The 12,857-nt window shown below is 37.3% G+C and overlaps 1 pseudogene; it reads left to right on the plus strand.

Annotated features, from left to right (window-relative positions):
* LOC132114929 (aminopeptidase O-like) overlaps nucleotides 1–12,857 on the plus strand; it is a 77,732-nt pseudogene that overhangs the window by 53,673 nt on the left and 11,202 nt on the right.

Genomic DNA, 12,857 nt, shown 5'->3' on the forward strand with positions numbered 1-12,857 from the left:
AGGGCTTTCGTCTCCCCTCTATCTTTTATGACTTTAAATTCCTCTCGTCTTTCAAAGGCGGTGGATCCGATGATCTTGGGTGGGCCCTTGAATGGCTCTTAATGACAGAGCGGAGACAGAGGCGGCAACGCACCAGCTTATCGGCCAAAAGTGAAAAGTCTTTGCTTTCCACCACATTAATTCTTCACAGCAGATTTGAGCGGGAGAACAGTTGACCCTTGCCACTTATTCTTCAGAGGGTGATGACTTTATTGAGTTTCTCATGGTCAAATTCCTGCAATTTTGCTTTTATTTGACACAGTTATTTTATCCCGGGTTCTGGTTCTTTTAAGGCCTTGAATGGCCACAGAGCAGTCAAGAGTGAAATAGTTCCCTCTTTCAGTAATGTAGACAAATATAGTTCTTATTTTGGTTAGGCGGGGTGAAGCATCACATTTCCTAACCATTTTAGGAAAGGGGGTATTTAAATGGATCAAGTTGTTGATTAAATTAATATGATTTGAAAATGCTACTGATAATGGTTGTTGCTAACTTAATTCGCCATATTTGGGTGTAACTAATTTAATACAACAGGAGCTGTGAATGAGAGATGTCCCAGGTTAAGTAGCGGTTTGTGTGTGTGTGTGCAGGTTTGGACAAACAGAGAAAGGGAAGTGGCACAGGACGGAGGAGACTGTGCATCACTGCTCTATAGATCCTGATGTGATAATGGAGTAATAATAGCAGGCTTGCCAACACCCATCTCCTACCACATCACTCTTTCTGCCAGCTCTCTCTCGCTTTCTGTCTACGTGTCCCTCGCTCACGCCATCATATCCCTTTTCCTGTTTCTCTCTCCATCTACAGCCACATCAGTCTGAAGTCAGAAATGCTAGAGTAAAAATCTGTTAATTGTTTAACTAAGTTACTTTACCATATTGTAAAAATTCTACTAGATTTAATGGATTTTTTTCCACCTGCAAAATAATGTAGGAAATGTGTTTGATATTTGTATAGTTTTTGTATTTTATATAATCAACAATCATATTTAACAATATATAAAAACCTTATATTTTATACATTAATGTTTATATTTTATATTCAACAAAACTAATTTACTTTTACTATATTTACTAAACAAATACAATTTATATGTTAAAGTATTTATATTATATATATTTTGATATATATATTGAAATTTCCGTTGTTCATGTTTATTGAATTATTTCAGTATCATATTTATACTAAGGCCAATTTTGCTTAACTTTAATTAATTATGTGGACTTTTGCTTGCGTTATTATGGTAGTTATCATACATTTTTAACATATGAAAGGTATATTAATAGTTCAAGTAGAATGGTATATGAATATTATATCAGTAATGAAATGAATCATTATAAAGTGTAAAATATGCAGACACCTACATCTGAAATATTATCACTGCATTTGACAGTGAATTTCTGTCAACCACAGCTGCAAACTTTTTTTTTACAGGGTTTTTGACTTAAGATAAAAGCAGCAGGACAGAATTTCTTTTTCTTTCTTGCTTCCTTACACGCACCAGCAAATAATATAACATGCTGTCAGGTCAGCGATATTCTTGATTATTTAGCTGTGACTCATGTCGTGTCTTTATAAACGTTTGTCGCGATGTGTTATGAGGATGACTCATAATTTCTGTGATTTCTTTTAAAGGGCAGCACATTTTTTTTTGATAATCTCATGGCAATGTAAGCACATGGGCCTTTTCATTTCTACCTGTCTGAAACTGTTGTGACTTGTTTCTTTGTACGGTTTCTTAACAGCTTGAATGTTACATTTAAGTGACAGAAACATGGGTTAAAATGAGAGTAAGCAGACTAAGAATTAAAAAAGAAACATAAGCCTATCCCCTGTAAATATAGCCATTTCATGCAATAATTGGTTTAGGCCTGATTTCCATACTGCAAGATGAGACTTTAAAGCATCTTTCCAGCGCTCAAATCCCAAAGCATTCCTTCCCTCCATTAGCTGTCTATACTCTAGAAACCATTATGCAGACTCTGCTTTTTTGAGAAGAGAGAGAAATGTGATTTTAATCTTATTCTGACGATTATCAGAGGAGCTCTTTTATGGGAGCGGGGTTTAATATGCACAATATGTTATTTTCTCTCACTCTTGTTCTACCTCGCTGGAATGCTCTTCCATCTTCAAGCTGTTGCTTGAGCTTCTCCTTTCCTATTCGGCTTTCTGATATTCTTCAAAGACAGTATTGATGTCTTATTCGACCTTCTGAAAATCCCATCATGGGTGTTATTTTTTATTGTATTTGAAGCCTGTAAATAATTTTGTGGTGTGGTTTATTTAAGCATATGTTTTATATGTTTTTAAAGGAGGGTTCTCCTATGTGTACCAAGGCTGCATTTATTTGATTAAAAAGACAGTAAAAACAGAAATATTGCAAAATATTAATACAATTTAATTTACAAATATATTATTTTCAAATGTAATTTATTTATGGGATGGCAAAGCTGAATTTTTAGCAGCCATTACTCCAGTCTTCACTGACACATTATCCTTCAGAAATATTTTTGGTGCTCAAGAAACATATCTTATTGTTATACTTTTTTTTTCTGGAAACCCTTATACATTTATCTCGGGTTTCATTGATGAATAGAAAGTTCAGAACAACATTTATTTGAAGTAGAAATATTTTGTACCATTCTAAGTGTCTTCCCTCTGCTCATATAATACTGTATATATGCAATTTCGGACCCCACTGTATATGTTAACTGTATGAAATTATTCATAAACCTTTTGTTTTTCTGTTTCAGTTGAGCCCAGAGCAGCTGAGTCTTCTGTTGGAGTTTCTTCTAGAGGAACCAGAGCTGAGTCTGTCCACGATGAGACTACTACAGACCACTTCTAACCTACAGGCCCAGGATGCTGAGGTAACCAACCCTCCTACACAGATTTCCACCACAAACTGCCGCATTGAACTGTTTACTTCACCTCCAGACCTACTCCCAACATCACCACTGCTTAGCCATATGTATATTTATCTGTATCGAGTCTGACTACTGCTTTGTGGTCTCATCAATTATATTGAATTTTTGCTTGAAACAGTCAGGAAACTAAAAACGTCTGTTTTACAGCTTCAGCGCATTCCCATTATTGCCTATCAGTGTCGTAGTACTTCATTGTTGTTGAAGGCTGATCCCTTTTATTGTAATAGTTTGTTGTATCCCAGTTTAATATGTAGAGATGTGTAACCATTTTTAGAAGTTTGGGCATGGAGTGTTCAGGAGAACAACTTGAAAAAATAATTATTATTTTTCATTGTATTGCGCACAAAGAGTTCTTAATAGCTTAATTTATTTTGCTCTTTCCCCTCCACACCTTTTTAAATATTGACTAGAGGCAGGCTGAACTCATTTGTCATGTCTCAACCAACACCTTTTATGTTCACAGCTAAAAAAAAAAACACACCAATCCATCAGTCTTATCATTTTATGGTGCTCTCATTCTAGAGTTTGTATAACACCATACCACTGACATTTATCCTTTTACCCTACTGAATAAGTTGCATGCATTTATTTGTATAATCTCATGAATCTGTTTAAAATAGAGAGGTTTCGAAAATATCATATCTACTTGAATTCCCTGAAACGGCCTCTTGCTTGGGCATATCAGGCAAGCGCAAATGAAGCTACGGTATCTGATTTCTATCAGATTATGTGGAGTGTTTTCTTCTTAAGACGGTATCTGATTTCTATCAGATTATGTGGAGTGTTTTCTTCTTAAGACTTAGAGGGGTTTCGGGCCGAGCACTGCACTCTTTGAAAAGTGCATGCTAGCCAAATGCTAACCTCTGTGGTATTTGCCTCCTGATTCAATTACTGTCCCGGCAGCCAATTAGGCCACTTTGTGATTCTTAGTCAATTCAGAGGAGGCCAGCTTCTGTTTGGGAGCAAAATTTGGCTGGACAGCAGTGACCTACCACAACGTTCTTGTGAAATGAAGCACTATTTGGCAGCATGAAAGATGTAAGATAATAGGAAATGGTGACCACAGTAAATCCCAGACTACCACAAATAGTTTCAAACTGAGGCCCAATGGGAGGTTTTCATCAAGTCCTTCCAGGAAAAACAAAAGTCCCTCTAAAAATAAATCAGGTTATTACTACCACATGCCCCTCCCTCCATCCAAACCGCTCTCTGGCTTCCTTTCTCCTCTGCTGCTCCCAGGCTCCGACAGTCATCTTTTCTTTCTCTCTTCCCTGCTAGCCTTTTTTTTTTTTTTTTACCAACGTCACCATTTAGCATTTGTTTTTCCTTTTGTGAATTGCTGCTGACACATTTTAATGTTTTAAAATAGACGTGAATCATTATTAGCTGTGCATAATTATTAGCATGAAGATTGCTTTAATGTCACAATAAAGTTGAGAGGTGTGGTCGGCGCCTCTTAGTCTGTGTGGGCATGGGCGCCGTATAGACCAACGCTACTTTTGCGTCATCGAAGGGTAACGCCCCTTTTTGGGTGATACAGAACTCGCTCCAGGGACCTTTTGTTTTTAATTTTTTCTGATGTGTACAGGCCTGTCAGACACAATTTCAAACAGATATTGTTTAGTCCTAGCCTGCGAATATTTCAAACGAAAAATCAGTTAACAGCCAAGGTAGCGTGCCTAATGAGAGCTAACGTTAATCACGTAGCTGCTAGCAGCTTTGTATTTCTAACTAGGTTACAGTAGCTAGTCGACAACAAAACTGTCAATAGCTTAAATCAAGTGAAATATGATACAAGTAAACCACCGACTCCTCATCATCTAGTTTATCATACTGTGAGTGTGTTAATGACAAAAAATAGGCTACTAACTTTGTAATTCCACGAGATAATGGTAACGTTAGATGTCTGAATATTTGGCCACTGCGTGGGGTCATTAATCCAGTTTTCGACCATTTCAAAGGGACACCTCTGTCTAGTAGCTTCTTTAAATACCGCTAACGGTCCTCGGCCGGCAAAGAGAGTGTGTATGTTTGTGCCATTTTTGCTATCAAGAAACTAGAGCGAGTTCTGTATCAGGGGAATCCGTTTGTTTTCCCCCAAAAAGGGACGTTACCCTTCGATGACGCAAAAGTAGCGTTGGTCTATAGGGGGTAAAAGTTAGGACAATTCCAAGGGCCCCTGGCTGACAGGGGGCCCAACAAATAGGTAAAAACTAATTAAAATGTTTTATTATATTATACACTATAGATGGTTTCATCGGGCGCACGCGCCTGGACCTAAGTTAACTTCCGGTCTGTGTTGTGTATATCAGTCTGGCTGCGGTGCCTTCTACAAACGCAGTTAAAGGTGATGAGTAGACTGAAGTTGGGCTCAGGTGGTTGTGCTGCGGGATGTGTTTCACATACATTTATTTATTTTTGGAGACTCACCACAATTTTAAAACTGATCGATTTTCTAAAAGGCTTCGTTGAATAAACATGAGTAACGTTATGTACTGAACGTTTAATAATAATAATTCCTTACATTTATATGTTTAAATATCAAAACGAGGCACAGGTGTTTTTATATCGCTGTATTTCTGAAGGAAGACTTGCATGTTATATGCCTGATAAAGCAGCGTGTGAGCGTACCAGCTCTGCTTTGTTTACAACTGTTACTGGGGAAGCGCTTTATGTCTATGCTTTAAAATCTCCTGCTGGCAAAGAATGAATTTGCATTTTCATTAAGTCCGCCTGATCCACACAGCAAACATATTTTGTTTGTTATCAAAAAATATCTACTCTAGAGGGACTTGGCTGTTGTTATTGATTCTATTTGGAAGTCTACCGGAAGTTAAGTTAGGTCCCCAAAAGCGCGCATGCGCAGTAACGTTTGTTTATGTTGTTGCCGTTGAAACCGTCTATATAAACTATCATCATTGAGTATATTTCAAATAATAATAAAATGAATGATGTCTTTGATTTTACTTATTTTGGCAATAAAAGTTCAATATCACCATTGACCAAAAAAGAAAACATCCATATTGACCGACCACCCCCCTGTATCTGCATGAAATGGTTTGGTCCTGCTTTAGCGCACTAATCAGTAATCAGTGACGGTGTTTAGTTAGTTGCAGACAGTCAATCAATGCACTGCACGCTAATAAATAATAAAACGCGAACTAGCGATCTGAAACAATGGCCTCAGCACCCGAAGGGGCAGGGATAAGGTGAACAGACGAACCGTTTTTCCCGGGAGTCACAAAGTGGTCGATTAACTTAAAATTAATGAAGGAGGGATAGGCGGAATCACGCTGATAGAAGTTCTCTCTCTCGCGCACGCGTGCTCCATTTCCTCAGTTCTAATATACAGCACACGATCAGTTCTAAGCGCTCAAATACACACACAACAGTTCAGATGTTTATTGTGTTGATTATCTCACGTAAATACAGTCGGTTATGGATTAAGTGAACGTGAACAGCTGTGTGAAAACTGAACGTGAGTCAATATTTGATGCATGCCTTCCGTCTGAGAAGGACAGCATTCCAAATTAAATACCTATCTGTCATTAATGTTAACCAACAAAAGACGTTAAATAAATGTATACATGTTAAGTAAAACCTACAGTATCTGGAAAATGAGTTTAATTTGAAACTCTATTGTATTTGTCTTATTGTGTTTCTTTAATACACACACACACTCAGACACACACACACACATATATATATAAGTTGCTCCTTTTTCACTTCTGTTAAATAGATAGTTCACCCAAAAATTAAAATTGTCATAATTTATTCAAGATTTTCCAAATGTATTCATTGATTCAAATTTCTCATAAGTTTAATTGATTTGGTCTAAAGAGGGAAGAATTAATGATTATTTTAATTTGAAAACTACATATAAATTAGCTACCACTGCGTTAATGACTTATCATCATTCCAGGGAGGCATATGCCTTTCACCCTGTTACAACTTGATGAACCACTGAAACGATTTTGGAAACATTATTTTAAGGTAGAAAATGTTTTTAGCATTTTTATGGTGGCTTTTAATCTTGCATCAAATAGTGAACTGCATACTGTATGCAGATTTGCCGTTACAAATCACCAGCAGTAAATATTGTGCTAGTACAAGTATTGAACTACAAGCAGCAAGACAATTGCAAGCCTTTGATTAGAGTTATGTAAAGCTTTTGATGGGACAGTTAGGTCCTAGAGATGTGGTGACAACAGCTGCGCAGAGGGGGCCCAATTAGATTTTTTTTGTCATGGGGCCCAAAATTCCTGGCAGCGCCCCTGTGTGTGGGTCATCACTGGGCGTTGTTCTCACATAAGAAATGAATCACTGGATATTTCATAATTAGTGGTGCTTGCAAAGGCAAGCATGGCCATTAATATTGCTTACACTAAGGGTTAGGTATTTAAACAAACCCCTAACCCTGAGTATTCAATGCAACTAGTCATGACTCATCTATACAGACATGAAATATGTCTCTAAGTGTGTGGCTTGTTGAAGAGAAGTGTGCTATTTACTTCTTTGAAGCGATCAGACTTATAATTTTCACCTGGCATCAGTAAAATGGGTGGAAACATCCTGTAGACTTGCAATGATGGAGTGTTCTGAGCTATATCTAGAGATTAAAATATTACTTAAAACTGACAATGGGATCTTTTGACTGAATCTATAACGGCTGGAATATACTACTCGACTTTTTGTCTGATTTTTTCCCCCCAATTTACAGGCTGGAGAAGTTGACACTAGTTGTCGAATGTAAGAGCCACTCTTCAGATCTGACTTGACAGATTTAATCAAAAATCACATAGATTTTTTAGCTTCAGACCATGAATCTAACCAGTCGGAGGATATCAAACGTTTGATATTTGTCACGTCAAAGTGCGCGTTTCTGGGTGAGATGGTAGTGATCAGTCGCTCACTTTATGTTTGAAAGTTTTTCCACTGTTTACAAAGTCTGTAAGTGTATGATGCCCAGTGTTTTAAAATGTGTTCAGATCCTGTAGTGTTATTCCAGCCTTAAGCCGCGGTCACACTACACTCTGAGCATGCAAAATTTCTTTGTACGCTGCAACAGTCGTGATATGACGTCACACTCTGCAGCGTCTTTTAAGTGTCTCTTCTTGAACACTTAAAATTCAACACATAACAAATAATAATACATCTTAAATTTAAAAACATAAAATCTGCTCCACTTTCCAGCAGCGCTGCAGTTTTAAATGTATGTTCTTTTAATTCAGCTGAGGTCATGCTGTGACATCCATCTGCTGTTGGGAACACATTTCATGTGATGTGAATTTGCAGGTCAGAGTTCACCAAGCTTAACGCCTCGAAATTTGAAACTTATCGACACAAGCTTTCTGGTCTAATGCATTCGCATGCATATGAATGTAAATCATTGGAACAAAAAAAAAAAGCTATGTGACTGCCCCTTCAAGCAACCTTGTTACCAACCAGCCAGAACCCCTAGCAACTGCATAGCAAAATTTTGAAAACACTCAGAACACCTTAACAACTCTATGCAACCTACAGCATCTTATTGTGGTAGTTTTGCACAGGCAAGCACCACTTGTTTTTTTTTTACGTTCTCTTTTAATCGCCTTATTTAAAATAAACCAGCTGAAACTATCACTTGTTTATACTTGACACTGTGGTGCATTTAGAATAATACTAGCAGGTCAAATTTAGGACATTGGTTTTAGGACATACGCCTTCAGTACAGCATCCATTCCATTACACAATATAGTACTTCAGAAGCCTGCATATTTTTAAAGTGTTTTAACAGTATTTTGGATGGATTCCGCTTAGATTAATCATGCCAATCAGGAGAGAAGAGCACCTCTCACTACTTTGTGCGTCATGTGTGCTGTATATTTCGTGTGAGCACAAGCAAAAGCATGAGGGCTAAGCATTGTGGTATGCTGTTTCATGTGAGGACTCGTGTGTGTGTGTGTATTACGCGTATAAGTGCGAGTACCATCTGTCGGTCAGGCACACAGAATACATTGTATTACAGCTACTCTCAAAGTCGGTCGGTCGGTCACAAAGTTCACACACACAGACAACCAGCCAGGAAGAGAGTGACTGATAAAAGGCATATCACAAGTTTAGATGTGCCTTGTGTGTTCCCACAGCCAGGAGAATAATCAGATGAATCATAACGGGCTGCATGATGAGAGGTCAGATCACACCTGTTTCAGCTGAAAATAATTTTTGGAATCGGAATCTAAACAATTTGAAACACTGAAAACATAAAACATTTGTTTGATTATCGCATATACTCAAGTATTTGTTCATAAAACCTGTGCATAAACATTTTTACACAAAACAAATATGATTTATCAGTTGGTTTGAACTTAATTATTATTTGTTTTCTAAATTTAGGATAAAGTTTCTACCTGAATGTATTATTATTATCAATTGAATAACTATGTAACTCTTAAAGTAAATAACCCTAAAGTAAGTATTATTTATTTCAGGGTAGCAAAAAATTACAAGTTATAGCTTTATCTGGTTCTACATTAAAAAAAGAAAAAGAAAAATGTCTATAATTAAATATGTACACTACTATTCAATAATCTTATGCTCTCCAAGACTGCATTTATTTCATAAAAATATATTAAAACATTAATCATGTGAAAAATTATCATCATTTTAAATAACTGCTTCTTGTGATGTTGAAGCTGAATTTTCAGCATCATTACTCCAGTTTTCAGTGTCACATGATCCTTCAGAAATCAACAGTTGAAATTTTTTTTCTGGACACAGGTGCGAGAGTCCTTATATGGTGATTTGGACGTATTATGCCAATTACTGCGGGGACGTCCTGTCTTGTTTAGAATAATCCTTTTCTCTAAACATTAGACTGAGAATTATGTGTGTGAGAATAATATGCATCCGGACATTTTGCGTGGGAACTATTGCTGTACACAATTATTAATGAATGAGACCTAACAACTGTAACCACAACATTAAAACTATCAGAAAGCACAATCAGCATTAACCAAATAACAGTAATTAAACTCCCAGATCAAACAGGGACTTCTGGAATGATCTCATCCCAGGGCGGCGTTACCCACACAAGCACTACAACAGTTAAGGGTTGCACTCTTGACATGTTATGAAATATTTCATCACTGGTGATAAATGACCCGAGGTTTTTATTTGGTTCAAATGGAGCCTCTGTAGTCCAGCCATCTGATGTACTGTATAAGGAAGTCCATGTAAGGCTGGCATATCTTTATATCAATCTCAATGTGCGCATAATGTCACCATGTGTCCAACATGGCTTAAGCTACTTGTTTTTAAAGGCACATATTGGGATATAAGCTTGTGGATGCATGGTTACGGGTTTTATAATTGAAATTATGTGCATGTGTGTTGGTGTGGCCTCCCCTGTGCCCTGTATAGACCCGGCAGCTGCAGAGGGGATCGGAGTTGAGCTGCATTCCTGGGGAGACCCCTGAGGCAGGACAGCTGCAGTGTGCCTGCCTGCATCTCTCTCTCTCTCTCTCTCTCTCTCTCACATTCTCCAGAGATGCAGTAATTACACGGGACATTCCACAATTTATTACTGCAAGCATACGTGTACATGCACACAGAAACAGTTCCACAGATGCAGAGTGAAATCACTGATGCTCATGGCATGCAACTTCAGTCTGCTGTGGGCACACAGGGGTCAGCCAATATTATTTTATAGGAACAGTATATGTTTTATGTTCTTCTGTTGAAATCTATTTTTTTTCCACAATGTCCAGGCTGCTCTTTTTTCATACAATCTAGTACATACTTCCCTTCTACACAGCATGGGAAAAGCAGTTAATTAACAAAATCTGAAGGATGATTTCAGCTGCTGAAATTCTAAAAAGTGAAACCAGTGGACACTTTGCTATCCCATGACACCACAAACTCTAAGCCAACATATTTGAAAAGTTAACGAACAAATTGTAACTGAATATATACACCATGGGTGTAAGAACCATTGCATGTACAGTAGGTGGGAAAAGACCCACACATTTTTTAAAACCAATGATATTGAGCCAACTTACTTTTACCCTAATTCAGCGCATGTGTCTGTTCACTGAACAGATGCCCTCAGTCAAATCTATTCCACTTCAGAATGCCCTAATAAATTAAACTTCATTCTGTGTTATAGCTGCTGCCTCGTCAAAACCCATTCCACTTGGCACATTCAGAGTCCATATAAATTAAACTATACTGACACTAAACAAGCTGAGATTAAAGTGAATGCTCATCATTTGTTCACCTGCGGCCTCATGTAGTCTTTGTTGCAGCATTGAATTACAGTTACACTACTGTATGTTGTTATAGTGCTAACAGTTATCTGACGTTTTTGATTGGCTAGCTGGCTAGCTAACTTACTGGACTTTATTTGCTGTGTTAATTGTTGGGAAACAAACTCGGGCATGAGGTAACTGTTTTAGGCTATAAAAGCAATTGTTTAATTAAAAGGCTCCAGAATACAGGAAATAGCATCTACTCCAGTGAAAACTTTCTGGAGGACCACCCACTCACATTTGTTTTTCTTCCAACGCCCGTGATATACACTAATGAGCAAAAGTAATGTTTGACACTTTTTCCCCCGCATTTTTTCAAAAAATCTCTCATGCTATCCAGGTCTGGATTTATTTGATCAAAAATGCAGAAAGACTACAATATTATACCAATTTAATAAAGCTGAATTTTCAGCAGCCACTACTTCAGTCTTCATATTGTCACAAGATCCTTTAGAAATCATTCTAATATGCTGATTTGGTGCTCAAGAAACATTTCTTACTATCAACAGTGTTGAAAACAGTTGTGCTGCTTAATATTTTTGTAGAAACCGTGATTCATTTTTTCCTGGGATCCTTTGATAAATGGAAAGTTGAAAAGAACAGTAAATATTTGAAATTGAATGATAATGTATAAATAAAATTATAATCTATTAAGCTAAACGATATATAATATGTATGATGCACTGTTGCAAATAATTTTAAATATATTACTTAAAAACATCAGTATCTCATACTGTTCATTTGCTGGGTTTAAAGTTTTGTGCAAGAAACAGATTGAAATGCTAGTAATTGGATGAATTATCCCTTTAATCCATCGGATCATCATTCACACAGTTTTTCTCTCCCAATAACCACCTACAGTCTCTCTTAAATCCCTTCTCTTCCTGTCAGTTTTAATAAGTGAGCCACCTGATGTTATGTGCATATTAAGTTTATTGGATTCTTCTAGTGTCCTCAGGTTAGGTTAATGTAGGTCAAGCTGTCTGTTGCGGGAGTGTGGATCAGAGTTATTATTAACTCTACTATTACCATTCCCCAGACGAGATCCTTTCTCCCATGCACACATGTTGCTTGCTGTTTGTGTCTAGACAGACGCACACCAAGCTTGCTCTTCTGTGTGTAAATCTGAAGGATTTGCCACCCTACTGCTAATTACTGATGTGTGTTTTCTCTAGTATGTGGCTATTGTCACTGCAGCTTTTGTGGGCTCCAGGCGGTTCTGTGACCCTGGTGGGAAAGGGTTTTGTTATATGCGTGTGTATGTTTTTTTTCGCAAGTCTTTCACAAGTTCACAAAACCAGCCAGTAGTTCAGATTTGTACCTGCCTGCCAACATTTCCACCACAAATACATACCATCTTTGTTTTTTTGTGTGTCAAGGGAAAAATCTGCATATTTAACATCAGATATTGCAATTGATGCAAAGAGCACAGGCCACTTGCATCATGTCAAGTTTTATTAACTTCCTGAAGAAGCTTTTTTTATTAGCATTTAACACTTGGCAAGTGTTAATCTTTTTATCTGCACTGAGATGTGAAGTGAAACTGAACAGTGAAGACGGAAATCATGTGTGAGCACACTTTTGCATGAAAAGCAGTTGATTA

The sequence above is a fragment of the Carassius carassius genome, chromosome 34 (assembly GCF_963082965.1).
Source record: "Carassius carassius chromosome 34, fCarCar2.1, whole genome shotgun sequence".
NCBI lineage: Eukaryota > Metazoa > Chordata > Actinopteri > Cypriniformes > Cyprinidae > Carassius > Carassius carassius.